The sequence below is a fragment of the Podarcis tiliguerta genome, assembly GCF_965153285.1.
Source record: "Podarcis tiliguerta genome assembly, chromosome: 8".
Taxonomy (NCBI): domain Eukaryota; kingdom Metazoa; phylum Chordata; class Lepidosauria; order Squamata; family Lacertidae; genus Podarcis; species Podarcis tiliguerta.
In genome coordinates, this window is record NC_139541.1 from 58883562 (window position 1) to 58899637 (window position 16076).

General features: G+C 43.6%; 1 protein-coding gene across 1 annotated transcript in view; it reads left to right on the forward strand.

Annotated features, from left to right (window-relative positions):
- The first annotated feature begins 3564 nt into the window (after positions 1–3564).
- The window catches only part of COL8A2 (collagen type VIII alpha 2 chain), a 216139-nt gene continuing 203627 nt past the window's right edge, over positions 3565–16076 (forward strand). Inside the window, exons 1-2 of the mRNA XM_083453301.1 lie at positions 3565–3924; positions 4263–4298. The gene's annotated coding sequence lies outside the window, so the exon portion shown is untranslated. The remainder of the gene's footprint in view (positions 3925–4262; positions 4299–16076) is intronic.

Sequence of the window (16076 nt, forward strand, 5' to 3'; positions counted from 1 at the left end):
GATTTCCCATCACCTTATTTATTTTTATTTAACAAAATTAATGTAACTCTTGATTGTAACAAAACTTCTAAGGGGTTTATAAGAAATATTAAAATTGCCAATAAAAAACCGTTAAAGGCAAGTAATAAAAATAATGAAAATTAAAATTAACAGTAAGAGATTAAAACACACCAACATCTATGTGTCTGGATAGCCCCTCCCCAAATGTTTTAAGCAGGTGCTGAAAAGAGTACAGCGAAGATGCTTGCCAGATTTCAACAGGCAGGGAGTACCAAAGTGCAGGTGCTGCCACTCTAAAAATATTAATTACTTACAACTGCAGAACACACATAATGTGGTGCCTATAACAGTGCCAAGTCCACAGATCAAAGTGGCTGTGTGGGCACATATGGGGTAAAGCAATCTTGAATTATAGTGAGAAAAGCAAGCCACTATGCAGCTATTGCACTGTGATGCAGCAATAATCTGAATTAAAGCAGGCCAAGTGTAAATGTGTGTGAAATTTGGATTATTTTGTCATGGGGTGGTGGCAGGGAGGGAAGCTGACAACTGCTTAACTTTCGACGTGCAAAAATGGAAAGAAAAGAATTCTTAGGAAAGAATCTACACATTTATTTTTTTGGGTAGGTTAAGAGTTGGCTAAACCTCCAAACTCTGTCAAATTGCTTTAAAACGAACAATCGGGTTGGCACTTTATTATTTTGCTTTGTCCCTGTAGGCCTCAGCTTATTTTCTGTCGAAATCTGAAACGCTCAAAGGTTGTTTATCCAGTGACCCAGTTGGGTGGGAAGGGAGGGAGCCATAGACAAAACATCCAGTAGTTTTGGCCAAAGGTCCTTCCCGTGTGTCAAACAATGGAGGTCTTGGAATGGCTTCCCTTATCCTGCAACTAACCAACCCCTGTTAACCGCACCCATCCTTGGTAGCTCTGAGTGTAGATTGAGACATGGGACCAGAGGGAAGATCTGACCCTCCTCTGTCCTTGTGGAAATAGGAGTTGGTTGGAGCAGTGCCCAAAAGTCCCTAGTTGAGTCTTGAATAATGAGCTGTGCTCAAAGATGAAATGAACAGGGAGTCTAGAGCAGAAGCTGGTCTTTTCTAGGGTTGCTAAGTTTCCTTAACACTCTGCCTTCTGTGCTTTAAACATCAGTTTGATCCCCACACAGCAGGTGATCAGGCTTCTCTCCATGCCATGAAGTGAGCTGGCCCTACCATGGAGCAAGGTGATGCAGGCTGCTTCAGGTGGTGGAATTTAGGCAGACAGATGAAGCAGTAATTGGTGTCTGAACGGTACAGTGAGACATGAATGAGGTCAATCATGATTTCATTTTACTGAAAATCAATGGTGGGGAAGCAGAAAAGCTGCTTAACCCCTTCCCTTCCTGCCACCTGCCTGGTCAAAACGTGGGTGTTGAGCTAAAAATATAAGAAATAGAAATGAACCTGCACTCTTCCCCACGCCCTGGTTCAAAACCTGACTTCACCAATTCAAATTGAACCCTGCCCTCATGACAGCATTAGTTGATTAATCTAACCATTCAAGTGAGTAGCCTTGTAAGACTCCGAGCAACATAAGAAATATTATCCCAGGTCAGGCTGAGGATCAAGGCACCAGTTCCAGCTTTCCCATATTAATTCTGGGCAGGCACTGAGGATTTATTTCATAATAATAACAATAATCCTAAATCCCAGGAACAATTTGCATTCTTCCAGCTTGGACCCCAAGCAACCTTTGGAACAGCTCTGAGTCAGGAACGACCATCTCTGCTGATTTATGCCTCCTCCTGTTTGTTCAGACACAAGGTCTGAGCAAGCATCAATTCACAACTTGGGGTGTGCACTTTGGAGCCGAAGAAGAATGCTTTCTTCTGCAGTGGATGTTTCTCTATATCCCTTAGGAACCTCAGGTTTAATTTTATCCGTCCCGGGTGAGTAATCCAAAATCAATAAAGTCGTATTATTCTCCAGCTTGGCTGGCTCTGGGTTTCCGCCTTTCTCCACATATCAAATATTAATTAGCTGTCCACTTTCTTCCTCCCATATGGATGTGTCCAAACTTGATATTTTTGCTGGAATATTTGCTGGGTTGATCCTTCTCATTTAAACATACATAATACCCGATTAATCCAGACAGCATTCCCTGCGTTGTTTCGCTAGTTGTTTCCAGTGCAACAGGCTTAAAGAATTATGGGTCTAGGAGGGTTGGGTGACCCACGGAAAGTTCCTCCACGTTTTTCTTAACCGCCTCGCTTTGATGGCTGCTCCGCTTTCTGCAAACATTTGAGCCATTATGTTTCTCTGGCAAAACAACATCTTTTTGAGGTTGGGAGGATTCTTCAAGTCAAAATCTTTATTGAGTTGTCTTTAAAAATGTGGGAGGGTGGGCGGGCGCATATGCACGCACACACACACACGCAGAAATACATATTATTTTAAAAATAAACAAACAATGTCTAACTGTATATTAAAACTGTAAGAAAGAACCACCAAGGTTATACTGCTGTCATATTTCATTCTAAAGTTCTTAACTGAATAGAAAAGAACAGTAAGTCAAATGATAAACAACATAGACCAAAACCAATTCCAGTCAATATTTAAAGAGCACAAAATTATAAACAACACTACTTGTCTTACATCCTGCAACCCGTTTAATCTTACTCCAATATAAAATGAGAAGCTGCCAAATCTCTGAAGCCTTCCTTACTGATTGAACCAAGTCAATGTTTATAGTATGTTATTTTATTCATAAGCAAGGATAATACACCAAATGTTTCTCAGCCATTCTCTGGTTGTATGCGTGGAATTTATTCTTTTTTCTGCTATTTTGCAAATGGAACTCAGCTGAAAGGCCAGGATCCAGTCCAACAATCTGCCCAATAAGCTCAAAGGAAGACATGAAACAAATTATTTTGTATGTTTTTAAACCATAGACTGTCCTGCATTATGTGACTAACAAATTATTTAAACTATAAATAAAGAAATAAGGTAACAACCCTCCACCACAGCTTGATCCTCAGTAGCTGGCATTTTGAGATCTATTGCCTCTGACCTGAAGGTTCTATATAGCGGCCATTAATTAATAGCCATTAATTAATAGTCAGTGGTTTAAACTGATATGATCACCCAGTCGTTTAATGAATATTCTGTATTAGTTTTAATGGTAGTTTAAACTTTCTGTAAATTTTTGTTGTACGCTGCCCTGTTATTTTGTATGAGGGGAAGTCTATAACTATTTTAATAAATCATAAAGGCATAATTTTTCATGAATGCACCTATTTGATGCTACTTATAGCCCTAACCAAGTCTACTCAGAAGTTCAGTTGAGTTCAGTGGTGTTTACTCCTATTTCATGCTCTCGGTGATTATGTTGTTGATGATGATGGCGACTGTTCTCAAAAGCAAGCCAGGGTGTTGCTACTTGCAGCCCTGAGGGCAGCAAGAAGGCTGCCTGCCTCCTCCTGAGAACGTGCTGTGCTGCTCAGGTAAGAAGCAGCACTGCATGTGCTCACAGCCTGCGTTGTGATTGGCTATGGGCGACCATAGTCCCGCCCCCACATGCTTCATTCCTCTCACATGCTAGGTAAATTCTCCTGCCTCGACTGACAGGAATGGAGGCGGTGGGAGGGGGGTAGGGAAGGCAAAAGGGGCACCTCAGAGGGACAAGACGCCCCAGCCAAAGGCTCAATGGCCACCTGCCTGTGCTCCTGCCTGCCTGTGTTTCGTTTCTGCCCTGGAGACTCCTGGCTGGGAGTTCAAAAGGGCAAATTGGCTGGTTTCAGATGATGAAGAGAAACAAATCTGGGGAGAGTGCAATTTCCAGTCCCAGGAAATGGGAAGGCGGAATGAAGTTAAGGCCCAGCAGGAGAGCGGACACAGAAAGCCTTCCATGGCAGGGCCCTAGGCCCGGCCTCCTTTGGCCACCAGGTATTGCTTCCAAGTCAATATTATCCTCACTGCACCACCATCATTTACCCAAAACTGTTTTGGTACTTTTTGGGGGGGGGGAGCAAAAGTGAATGATATCAATGCAGCATTTGTCCATTTTCATGCTGATGTGGGGGTGGGTGGGAAGTATTTATTATATTACCCTCTAGAACGTATTAAACAATTAAGTCATCTGGAACTTATTAAAAATATGAAATATGATCCAAACGTTTAATAACACCAAAACCAACTACTTCCTCTGTTGTCTGATGTACATTATTTGGTTTTATTTACGTCATTTCATTGGATTTTAATATTCTATTTGGATTTTAACACAGCTGCGGCTTGTCCTGGGACCTTGTGGTGAAGGGCAGGTAAGAAATCATTAAAATAAATAAATACAATATAAACCAGGGGTGGGAGTGGGGGACACCTAAAATCCAGGTTCTTTCCCCAGAAGCGCTATAGAGCCACTGCCAGTTAGTCAACAATACTGAGCTAGATGGACTGTTTTTATGAAATTGTACTCTCTGTTTGGGGGAGTGCTATAGTAGATCAGTGGTAACGTATCCCAGGTTCAACCCTCAGCCTCTCCAGGTAGAACTAGAGTCCTGCTGCCAGTCAGGGTAGACATTACTGAGTGGTATAAGACTGCTTAAATATATGATGTGTTTTGATTCTAGGAATATAGAAAACTGCCTTCTACACAGTCAGGGTAACAGTCTTTCTAGCTCAGTGTTGACACAGAGAGGCAATTGCTCTCCAGGCTTTTAGGCAGAAGTCTTTCCCAGCTCTGGGGATGCCAGGGATTGAACCCAGGACCTCTGCGTTCAAAGCATGCTCTCTTGCGCTGTGCTTTGACCCTTCCACTATTATGTAACTTCAGTTTTCATAAGAATAAGATATTATTAGAAAGGAGGACCTTAAAAGAGGACAATTATAATATCAAATGCTCAGACTTGGACTTCTAAATTTATGATTTCCTTGTGTACCTGCAGTCATGCACCTAATCTGTATGATATTGAAGCAAACAGTGGTGATCCTTGATATCTCTGGTATTCTACCTCTTCCACCAGAAATAGTGTAGTCCATCAGATTCTTCAAGGCATATTTTCCCCACATTCCAAAATACTATTATGAGTTGTGGGATGCCATACTCTCCTAAATTCCTATATTCAATAAGTGCTAGAATTTAATCAAACCTCCTGAACTCTTGGATCCAGCAAGGATTAAAATATAAGACAGATTAGTTTCCTGATAAGGCAATCACCATTTAGAAAACAAAGGAAAGGTGATGGGCCATTAAGAAAGCAAGGAGAGGGAGCTCTGTGCCAGATGTCAAATGAGTGTGACCTGGAGGGAAAAAAGTTGCAGACAGATAAAGGCAGCAAGCCAGAAAACACAATGGTTGATTTCTGTTTGAATCCAAGTTTGTGGCTGTGGGGGAAACAAAACCCTCTTGGGGTGTTGATGCTGTGGACCTCTCCATCATAGGCTCAGGTATATACAGACTGTGTAAATAAACCATATATCATAAAGACACCAGAGTCTCCACTGTCCCTCATTCTCAAAAGGAAACACAAACCCCAGTTAAGCGCTTGGAACACTTGGAATCTTGCACTGCTTGGAGATTGGGGTGGCATGCAACACTATCTTAATTTAATGTGTATAGTAAATTATTTTGACCACTGCGGGAGGCAGTGGAAGACAGGAGTGCCTGGTCCATGGGGTCACGAAGAGTCGGACACAATTAAACGACTAAACAACAACAAAATTAAATTATGTTCTATATATTACTAAAACATTGGAGACTACAAATGTCCAAAGCTCTGGCTATATTTATCCTATACAATACTTTTATTATAGTCTCAGTAATCTACATTTTCATCTTTTAGGTTAAAATAGGCCATTCCTGCTTATCCTTCTAAATCCAAGCAGGATGCTTGATAGCATCTGGGAAGTGCCTCTGGAGATATACACAGTCAAATATTTACGCCTGATGGTTTTAAACAATTAAACACACACATATATACAAACAAACAACAGAAGGGGCATTCCTTCTGACCCAAACATTTAAATAAAAGAGGCCCAAACATTTAAGGAGTGAGTTGCTATTAATAAATGGGGCCTACAATAAAATGTTGCAATGTATCACCCAGCTCTGAGGGCCTCTTCAGAGTCCAAATGTCCTTTTCATTGTGCATTCATGATTATTTTTGCCCATGGTGCTGTTGGGATGGTCACATGCAATCCTGTAAAACGTTTTGGGGTGATCACATGGCTTTATTTCCCATCAGTCCTGTGATAGCATTATTGTGGTAACATTGCAGAAACATTGCAGAGTAAACTAATGCAGAATAAACCCACTGCTGATGCACCACAGCCCCTCCAGACTGGTGCTTTATTGTGGGTACAGTCTGCAATATAGTATTGACACAATATTAGTGTGTTAGTGGTGAACTGAGGTTTCATCCAGACTTGCTTTTGTGCTGCGTTTCTAGGCACAGGGTTGTGCTTTAAAGCACTGTGTCCGAGTCCAGCACCTGGTCAGCCAGATGCTGCAATGGGAAACTCACAAGCAAGACAGACAGACAGATAAGGACTAGATGGGCCATTGGCCTTTCTGTTGTCTTTACTTGCTCTTTTATGCTCTTATGCCATTATACACCATATCACTGCTACAATTGCCACCTCCCTTCTCCCTTGCTAAGTTTCCTCTAAGGCAGAGGTGGGGAACCTCCAGCCTGGGTTTGGAATGTGGCTCTCCAAATCTCCCCATCTGGCCCTTGGGACTCTCCCCACACCACCCCTTCTCTTCAGGCCACACCCCTCACTGGCCCTGCTTTGCAACCTCTTTGAGCATTCTTGCCTGACTGGGATGTGTCCTTAAACTCTGATAATGCCTCTTGCTTGCCTGAATGAAGGATAGAGAGGGGTGTGCAAGTGTGTGTAGGAACTAACCTACAGTACAAAATATAAAAATTGTGTTGCTCTGCCCACTTTTGTGTCTGGCCCCAAAATTTCCCCATCCTTGCTCTAGATTCTACTCTGGGAGAAACCAAGTAGCTGTTCTAGGCACTCATTCCATGGCACCTGCTAGCACGCTTTGGCTCTGAGATTTCTAGGTGGATCTTAATTGCCGTCTGTTTGGTTCCAATGCTAGCAAGCTAAGCATGAAATGCCCATATTAGGATTTAGGGTATAGAAAAATTACTTTAAATGACTGTTTGCTCTTCTAACATGGTAAGGTAAAGCACCCTGCAGGGAGGGAATAGCACACAACTTTGAGGAATTAGTGGGCCTGATAAAAATCTGGAAGCCTGCAGATTGGGCATACTTGAGCCCAAGGTCTTGATTCTAATTAAATTGCTTTGAATTGGACCCAGTTAGCAGGTCCTTATGCGTGCACAACGATGCAATAAAAAGAGTTACTAAAAAATAGTCTTGTTTACTTTTCCAAATACATTCCTGACTCAGCTCTCTAATAACCAGACTGAACATGACACGGGGGTTCTATAAAGTCTGCCCTGATGCTGGTTTCCACTTCAATACTGCTACAAGGAGCTCTGGTGCAGAGAGCAATACATAATATTTTTCCTGCAGGTTTTATGCCTGCTATGAATTCCCCTCCTCAGCCCTCTTTTCTCTTTGTGGAGGAAAAAATATGTGGATCTAGAATCTTCGTCTCCTATGGGGAGAAAAGAAGCTAGGGGTGTTTTTAAATGGCTGAACAGCTGAGAGGGAGTGATGCACCTCCTCTCCCCCATATTTGCTGCTCCACTCAAACATGGAACTGGATTAAAGTGGGTGAAAACATCCACACATATCTCACACACTACCTTTAGTTTGGCCTCAGGCAGCTTCTAAGAGACTGCTGTAGTGATAAAAGAAATGAATCAGGCACTAATGATGATGATGATCATCATCATCATCATCATCATATCCAGCCCCATAATCAAGAAAAGGTTGCCTTGGAATGAATAGGAGCAATTAGCCAGTACAGCCCATGTCCCTGTCTCTTTCATGCAAATTGGCAGCGGTTTCTCTACATATTGCCCCTTGTGAGAGGGTCCTTGCAGTTGAAGAGAATGTCCGTGTTTCTCCCCTGCATGATTAAATAAATAGAAAAACAGTTGCATGGAAATGGATCTGATAGAATTGAAGTTCAAATAAATATTCACATTTTTCTCCCGGGGAACTAAGCTTTGAGCATCCAGTGGGTCGGTGGGTGGGTGGGAAATCCACCCCCATGCTGTTCCCCTTGCTAAAACTAAGCATGTTGGAATTGAATTATATTTCCCCAGCATATCAGATTAGTGGAAGGGTCTTGGCTCAGCGGCAGGAAAGGCTCCTGATCCAATCCCCAGCATCTCCAGGTAGTGTAGGGAGGGACCCCCTCCCTAAAACCCTGGAGAACCACTGCCAGTCAGTGCAGATAATACTGCGATGGACCAACGGTCTGACTTGGTATAAAGCAGCCTCCTGTGTTTCTAATCAAGAGTAAGGAAACATGACTCATTTCCCAGAGGCATGCTTTTAGCAGCAGTTTTCAAGTGCGAGAACTACTATAGCCGAGGGTTGGGGAATCTTTAACCTGCAGGCCTAATAAGGCCCGCAAGACTCTGAATTTTGAATTCTCTGTACATCTCTTTGCAAGAGCTACTTACATGCCAGACACACTTGTGTTCGGTATGATCACATCTTACATACCCTTCGAGTATCCTGATTTTCCTGGGTCATCCCTAGAATTACAGAAGCCATCCTGATTTTACATATATGCAGAGCCCTTGGAACTGAACCCCCACATAAGGTGCTATTCTGCTGTACAGAGAGAAGGTCCTGAGAGGGTAGTTCTGCCTAACTTGGAAATGGCAAACAGAATTAGCCCCAGGCGGGACAAGGTTCCTTCCTATATCCATCCCACACTTTATCAAAGCCTTTGGTCATAAATGCCACACTCTCCTGGTCCCTAGTGCAAGGCTCCCATCAGTCCCAGCAACATGGCCAATGTGCAGGGATGATAGGATTCTCTTTCCAGCAATAGCTGGGAGGGCACAGATTTCCTAGCCCTGCTCATCATTAAACCTCCACAACCTCCTGCAACCACTTCCACTTGCCTTGCAAACATTCTCCTGCCCTGGGGTCTTTCAGACAACCTGCCAAATTGGCTAGGGCAGGCAAGGCAACAATTGCCTTACCCTATATGGGCCCACCAGATTGCTGTGTTCTGTGGAACTGGCACTTTTACAAGTGCCACATAATGTTCCACACAGGCAAGAAATCAATCTTATAGCATGGCAGCAACTGGAACCCCTTGCCTCTTAATATTAACCAGGAGCCTTCATTGCACTGTTAAAAACCTACTCAGACATGTAATTTTATTGTGCATATTTGCTTTTAAAATCTGATAATTTTATCTATTTTTAATTTTTTTTTTTGCATCTACTGTTTTTAAGTCTGCTTTTATTGCCTTTTTAATGACTATTTTATACCATTTTATGTAAACTGTTTAGAGATTTTTTATTATTAATGTTAAATAGCATATAAATCTTGCTAAATAAATAAAATAGAAACACAGCACAACTTGTAGAAATAGCTGTGACAGCTGATGATAGTGAGAGGCCAGGCGTGAGGGCACCACTATTTTGGAACTGGTTCTTTGGTGCTCTGGACGAGTGTCCCATTTGTCAAAGGTATGAGTTGGTGCAGACGATGAATTACACAGCGTGGAACCAATTAGCAAGAGAGGGATTTTGTAGAGAGTCTGTTTCTTGTTTATGGTTCCCAATAGCCATAAAGGGAATATTATGATCCCTTTGTGAGTGGTCTAGTGTATTTTGAAAACACGTCCAGGGAGAATTCCGCCTTATTTTCTCCCAACAATGACGAGCAATCTTGCCAAGGGACTCCATTCTTCTCCAGAGCGTAGGAGGAGAGTCTTTGTGCTTATTGGAGAAATCATTTCTCCTGAAATGATTGTAGAGGTTGGTGTGTATGCTGCGGAAGCAAAGAGGTAAGAAGGGACTGAACATCCCCCAAAGTCTCTGCTGCATGCATCAAGCAAAAGAGTTTTCCACGCCAGAGGGAGCAAAGCTCAAAGTAATAATAACAGTTAGTAGAACTTCAATGAAAATAATGATACCAGCACCTCATCCTGTGGCTGCCACTTAGACTCATCTAATAGGGGGCACAGCCTGTAGGAAGATGGCCAGTTCCTTGGGTGCAAAGCAATAATATTTGGTGCAGTTGAATGTGAGTTGAACGCTGGACCTTCCTGTGGAAGGAATCTGAGAGGGATAAAGGTTTGGATCTGACAGGTTTGTAGCCTGGCCACTCCACATAGGAGTGTAGGAGGCTGCCTTATACAGTGGTACCTCTGGTTATGAACTTAATTCATTCTGGAGGCCCGTTCTTAAGCTGAAACCGTTCTTATCCTGAGGCGCACTTTCGCTAATGGGGCCTCTCGCGACCTGGTGGAGGAAGAGGAGTGCAGGGGGAGCACACCGCCCCCGGCAGCATGATCTCGGTGGGGTGCCATCGCAGCTGCCCCCCTGCCCAAGCTGGGCGCCACGCCCCCAGGAGGCGCGCCACCCCCGCCCCCGCCTGCTCTCTGCCCCCCCAGCACCAGAGCATGAAGCTCTGCCACTGCTCCCGCTGTGCACGTGCCTCTGGCGTGCGATTTCCATTTGCATCCTGGGGCAAAGTTCACAACCAGGAGCAGCTACTTCTGGGTTAGCGGAGCTCGTAACCAGAAGCGTTCGTAACCAGAAGTACCACTGTATAGAGCGATAACCTTGGTTGATATTGTTCAGTGTTGTCAACACTGACTGGCAGCAGCTCTTCAGAGTTTCAGGCTGAAGTTTCTCCCAGATCCACCTAGAGATTGAACCAAATGTACCCAGTGCATTTTGAAGTTCTGAGTTTCAGGTTAGTAGCTAGTATTTAATTTTGAACTGAGCAATGGCTCAAAGACCAGCAACACTGACTCCACCCACCAACTGGCCCCTCCCACATGAAGAAAGGGCTGTTTAACCCTCTCTTTGCCAATGGGACTCCAACAGTGGCTTTGATAGAGCCTTTCCTATTGGCATCTCAGCGTCTTGTTACCATTTGGCTGGTGTTTTGACTTGCACATAGGAGTGAGTGCCTAACATTTTTGCAAGATGCACAGGCACTGGGTGCAGAGCAAAACAAAAGTGGAGGCTTTAGATATTTTATACCGTTGAAAGTTTATGTCCCCACAACTGTCCAGGGCTGGTCATTGGTGCTTGCTGGTCACTGTGCCTTTGCCTGCACCATTTAATTTCAAACAACATAGGCAAACAGGTCACCTGAAATTATTAGGACACCCATGGCAAATCCACACAATACATTTAAAGTGCATTCAACACACCTTTGAAGCACATGACATTCCCCAAAGAATCCTGCAGGCTGTAGTTTCCCCCTCACGGAGAACATTGTAAAAGCATAGTGTTGAACTACATGGACCTTTGGTTTGATCTAGCAGGAATCATCTTCTATCTTTTTCTTTCTTTCTTTTTTTGTATTAAGAAAAAAGGTTAATCAGGCACCACTTCAAGGTAAAACCACTGAGACGGTAGTCCCCTTTGCAATCATCAGGTTGCAAATTCCTGGCAATCTTTCCAAGGGATGGAAATAACAGCACCTGCTTTTGATATGCGTACAGGCATTGCAGTCTCTCACGAAGGTGTCCATAGAGCTAGATTTTTCAAATCGACACAGATTCCATGCCTCCAGGTGTCTATCTTCAGATGGTATCACTTTGTAATCTTGGCCAGCAGTTGAAGGCTTTCTCCATTGGGTGTAAGGCAGCTACAAGACTCCAGGGATTCTGAAGCTAGTGGCAGATACTTGGATGAGAAAGTGATGCTCCATCTCTTCTCAGGAGAGAACTCTACACTTGCACCTCTGCCTGGGGTAGCAAGAGTTGTACATTCCAAAGCTTTCTGTACAGTGCATTGGCAAGAGTCCGGCCGATGCAAGCAGAATACAAAAGACTCCCTCTTGCTGCCGCCTGCCCAAATTCTAGGCGTACAGGGTGGTCAGGGGACAGCCAGAGGGCAGGTAAAATACCCTCAGGGAACAGAAGGCAAGGGTGGGGCTAGGGCCGAGAACATTGCAGAAGCAAGCAGAAACAGTCCACACTTGAGGGAAGTCTTTAATGTTTAATGCTGTACTGTATTGTGTTTTTAATATTTGGTTGGGAGCTACCCAGAGTGGATGGGGAAACCCAGCCAGATGGGCGGAGTATAAATTATTATTATTATTATATTATTGAGGGAACTGCAAATGCTGAGGACTGCTCCCCAGAGGTTGCGCTTACTGAAGGAGTATCCCTGTATCTCGGTGGTGCACATAGCCTTGATAAGCCACTTTTTGGGCTTCAGAATCCAAGTGGGAGTCTTGAGAAGCCAGTTCCCACAGCCCATTGTGCCGAGGGTAGGGAGGCACCAGCCATTGCACTGGCAATCGGGTCGTCTTCCGGCAGTGCAAACTGTGACCGCGGCAGCTTCCCTCCTGATTTGGAGGAACTCTCTCTGCTTGACCCATCTCCTTGCCAGGGCCTTATTGTCCCAGAGAAGTGTCTTTGCACCTTGCCGGGGGAGGGGGTGTTTCTGGGAGTTTTTGTTTTTATGCTCGGACCCTTGGAATCAAAACCCTTGTGTTAAGATGCTAGTTACCCATATATTAGTGAAAATGGCATGCAAAAATGCATTGTATTAAGGGAAATTGCTTTGCAATGTGTATGTTACACAAAATACACATACAATAATTTGTATATTGGGGGAAATTTGTAATGAAATGCTGGTGCTTTGGTTTGGTTTTTTAAAAAAGAGAGATTTAAACATCCCCACACCACAAAATGATGTGGAAATGTGGAGAACTGAATTTCAGGTTGGAGAAAATGAGACACCAAAATTGACATAGTTGCCCTTCCCTATCCCAGTTAATCAGAGCAAAGATCCCTCTAGTCTGTTTCCCATTCTGGCCAACCAGATGCCTCCTGGAAGCCCACAAGCAGGAGGTAAGCATGATAGTCCTCTCCCATTGTTTCCCCGAGCAACTGGTATTCAGAAGCCTTTGAACCGCAGTTGTTGCAGGGAGGGTCTGGGTATAGCCGTTCCAAATTTCCCCAGTAATAAGCCACAAATCAGGCACGGGGGAATTGAGACTCAGGAAAAAGGCCAAGACAGACATGCAACATGTTCATGTTTTTCTGATTTAATTTTTGGTGTGTTTACTTTGTTGCTCATTCTGGTTTTTATGCCCTGTTTAAGCTTCCCGGAGGCAGTTTGGCTGGCCACGCGTGGAAACAGGATGGGGGACTAGATGCGAGACAAGTGGCTTACCCAAGGCCTCAAAGCCAAATACAGGGAAGAGCCAGAAACGTGACCCCTGCCAAACCAATTCTCCTTCAGTTCATTTATCCCCAGTCACAAAGTTCCTCTCTCGCCTACAGGAAAGAAAAGCCCATTGCTCTCTCTCTTGCATATAGCAGGGTGCTCAGAGGAGTGACAAGGAGGAGTGGATGGAGCTGTCATAGAATTGTAGAGTTGGAAGGGACCCCACGGGTCATCTAGTCCAATCCCCTGCAACCAATGTGTCAGGGAACTGCCATCAGTGCCGGAGGGAGAGAGCAAAATCCAGAGGGATTCCGGAGAGCGTCCTGGGATTGGGAGAGGCAGCCCATCTTCTGGGAAGAGAATCAACGTAGCTCCAGTGGAGAAGGGGGGCAAATGGGGGACGCGGCGAGGCGGTCGCATGACTCCTTGCCGGGACCAGCGGGGAGAGTAGAGGTCCTCTGCTGCCTACGCCCTCCTTGCGCAGAAGGCTTTCACGCAGAGAGAGTAGGAGGAGACTAGGCGTCAAAGAGCTTCTTTGCTGGAAGAAGTTTAAGAAATGCCCACTGACGGATTCTGCCAGCGATTGAGACAGCCACGGGTGAGTGGCTGTCCGGACAGAAAAGGTTCACTCAGGCAACCCAGCCAGGTGTTTGCACCGGCTTACGCACGAGCAACCCCTAGAACCATTACACAATGTTTTCTCAGTTTTGCATTTTTCCAGTCTTAAGTTCAGTTCTCCACTTCCTGCATCAGTTTGTACATTTTCTTTTTAATTAAAAAAAAAGTCCTCAGGAAAATTTGTCAGTATGTTAGTGCGAATTTCTCCTAAACACATTTTGGTGTGCATTTTGGACTAATATGCACGTTTTTGCAAGCCGTTGCTCCTAATATAATGCATTTCTGTACGTTCTTTTAACTAAAACAGGCATTTAGAGGCACACTTTACCCCAATATATACATTTTTGTAGACATTACTTGGCTGGAGAACTACATTGCCAAGTTCAGAGAAGTGCAAATGTGGAAGGATGACTTAATTTTGATTCACACATTATTTTGGAAAGTGCAGATTAGGTAAATTCACTTTCAAACGCAAACTGAATTTAATTTATCCCCTGTCCGTAGTTGCAAGACATGATAACTTCATGGCAACATCAGGGCCTTTCATGACATTTATTACTAGACAAGGTGGTAATTTAATACCACTGGAGCCCCAGAAGTCATTTTGGAAAGATTTATTGCCACGGCATCTGTTATCTTAATCTTCACCGTCATCTTGGTCACATGCCTGTATTTGGATACCTAAATTATATCTCCAAATGATGTTTCAAATATGCAAAGGATACAATACTCTATTTAGTTCTGGTGTATCTTGATTTTGCTTGGTTGTTATATAGCTTTAATGTTTTTTTAAAAATAATACGGATGGGGAGAATTTTGCTTTGACTCCTATATTAATGTGAACCTTACGTAATTTGCACTTCCTGAAATAGCATCCAAACTGAAACAAAATTATCGTTTGAAATTCACAACTTTCTGGATATTACGGTGCAGTCCACCAAGTGAAAACTGTGTACACAAGCACAAATGTTTAAAAAGTGCTTATACAAATGCATATCTTAGTAGAACTAACAAATTAGCAAAAAATAAATAAATATGCAAATAAAAATGTATATTTTTGGCAATTTTCATGAGGACTGAAAACAACAACTATCCCAAATTTATGCAGAAATGTGGCAAACTGAAGATTAGAAAAGGAAGAAACTGAGACAAATGTAAATAGACTTATTTGTTCATGCTTGGTTCATAATATACCTGCTCTGAGGTTTCCTTTAATGCAGCTGGATCTTATCAAGTAGCCACATCCTCTTTTGCCTTTTACCTGTGTCCAGTTTAAGGGAATGGAACTCAGGGAGTGAAGAATTGGTGGCATTCAGCTAAATATTACTCAGAGTAGACCCATTGAACATGAACATGACAAAGTCAGGCCTATTTGTTTCAGTGAGTCTACTCTGAGTAAAACTTAGCTGACTACCACCATATTAAACTAAAACAGACTCGTGCTGCTTAGCCAACAGCCACTTAATAAGCTAGCCCAGACTAGTCTCCATCCCATTCTTGGATCTCCCTCCAAACAGTTATGCAAGCAGCACCAGTATGGCTGCACCATCCACTGTGCAGGCAAGTAGGGAGCACACTGTGTGAGCACTTTTTGCCCTCCTGCTGACAGCACCAGAGCATCCAGAGCTCTAAAAACAGCAGCAATTAAGTGCTGTCTTAAGAGATGGCCATCGGCTGAATTTCTCTCTTAAGATGGAGGTCCAGCATGCTGTACCATCTGCACCAGGAGTTCCTAGTGGCAGAAGCATAATAAGAAACAGCTTCTCCTGCACCAACCAAATACATTTTATGTTTCACCTCCATTTTCTCAGATGCTGAGGTTTGTAGGGGCAACTCATTCCCCTTCACTCTTTTCTGCCTCCTCCATGTCATTTCCTGTTGCTTCTTTGCATCCATAACGTCATTTTCTCCCCAGGTATATACAACAGAGATTCATCCTCAGGGTCCTTGGTTGTTGTTTGTTGGTTTCTCCAACTCCCATTGTCATTAGCCTGCTTGTTAATTCAACAGCCATGTGTCCCTGGCAGACAAGAGCCAAGCTTGGGTCTTTCCAGCATGGAGTCTGAAAGCCAGCCAACCTCCAGAGTTGCTCCACATCTGGACAGCAGCTGAAATATTAGAGAGATGAAGGCAAAAAGAAGAGTTGGCCCTTAAGCTAGAGAGGATCAT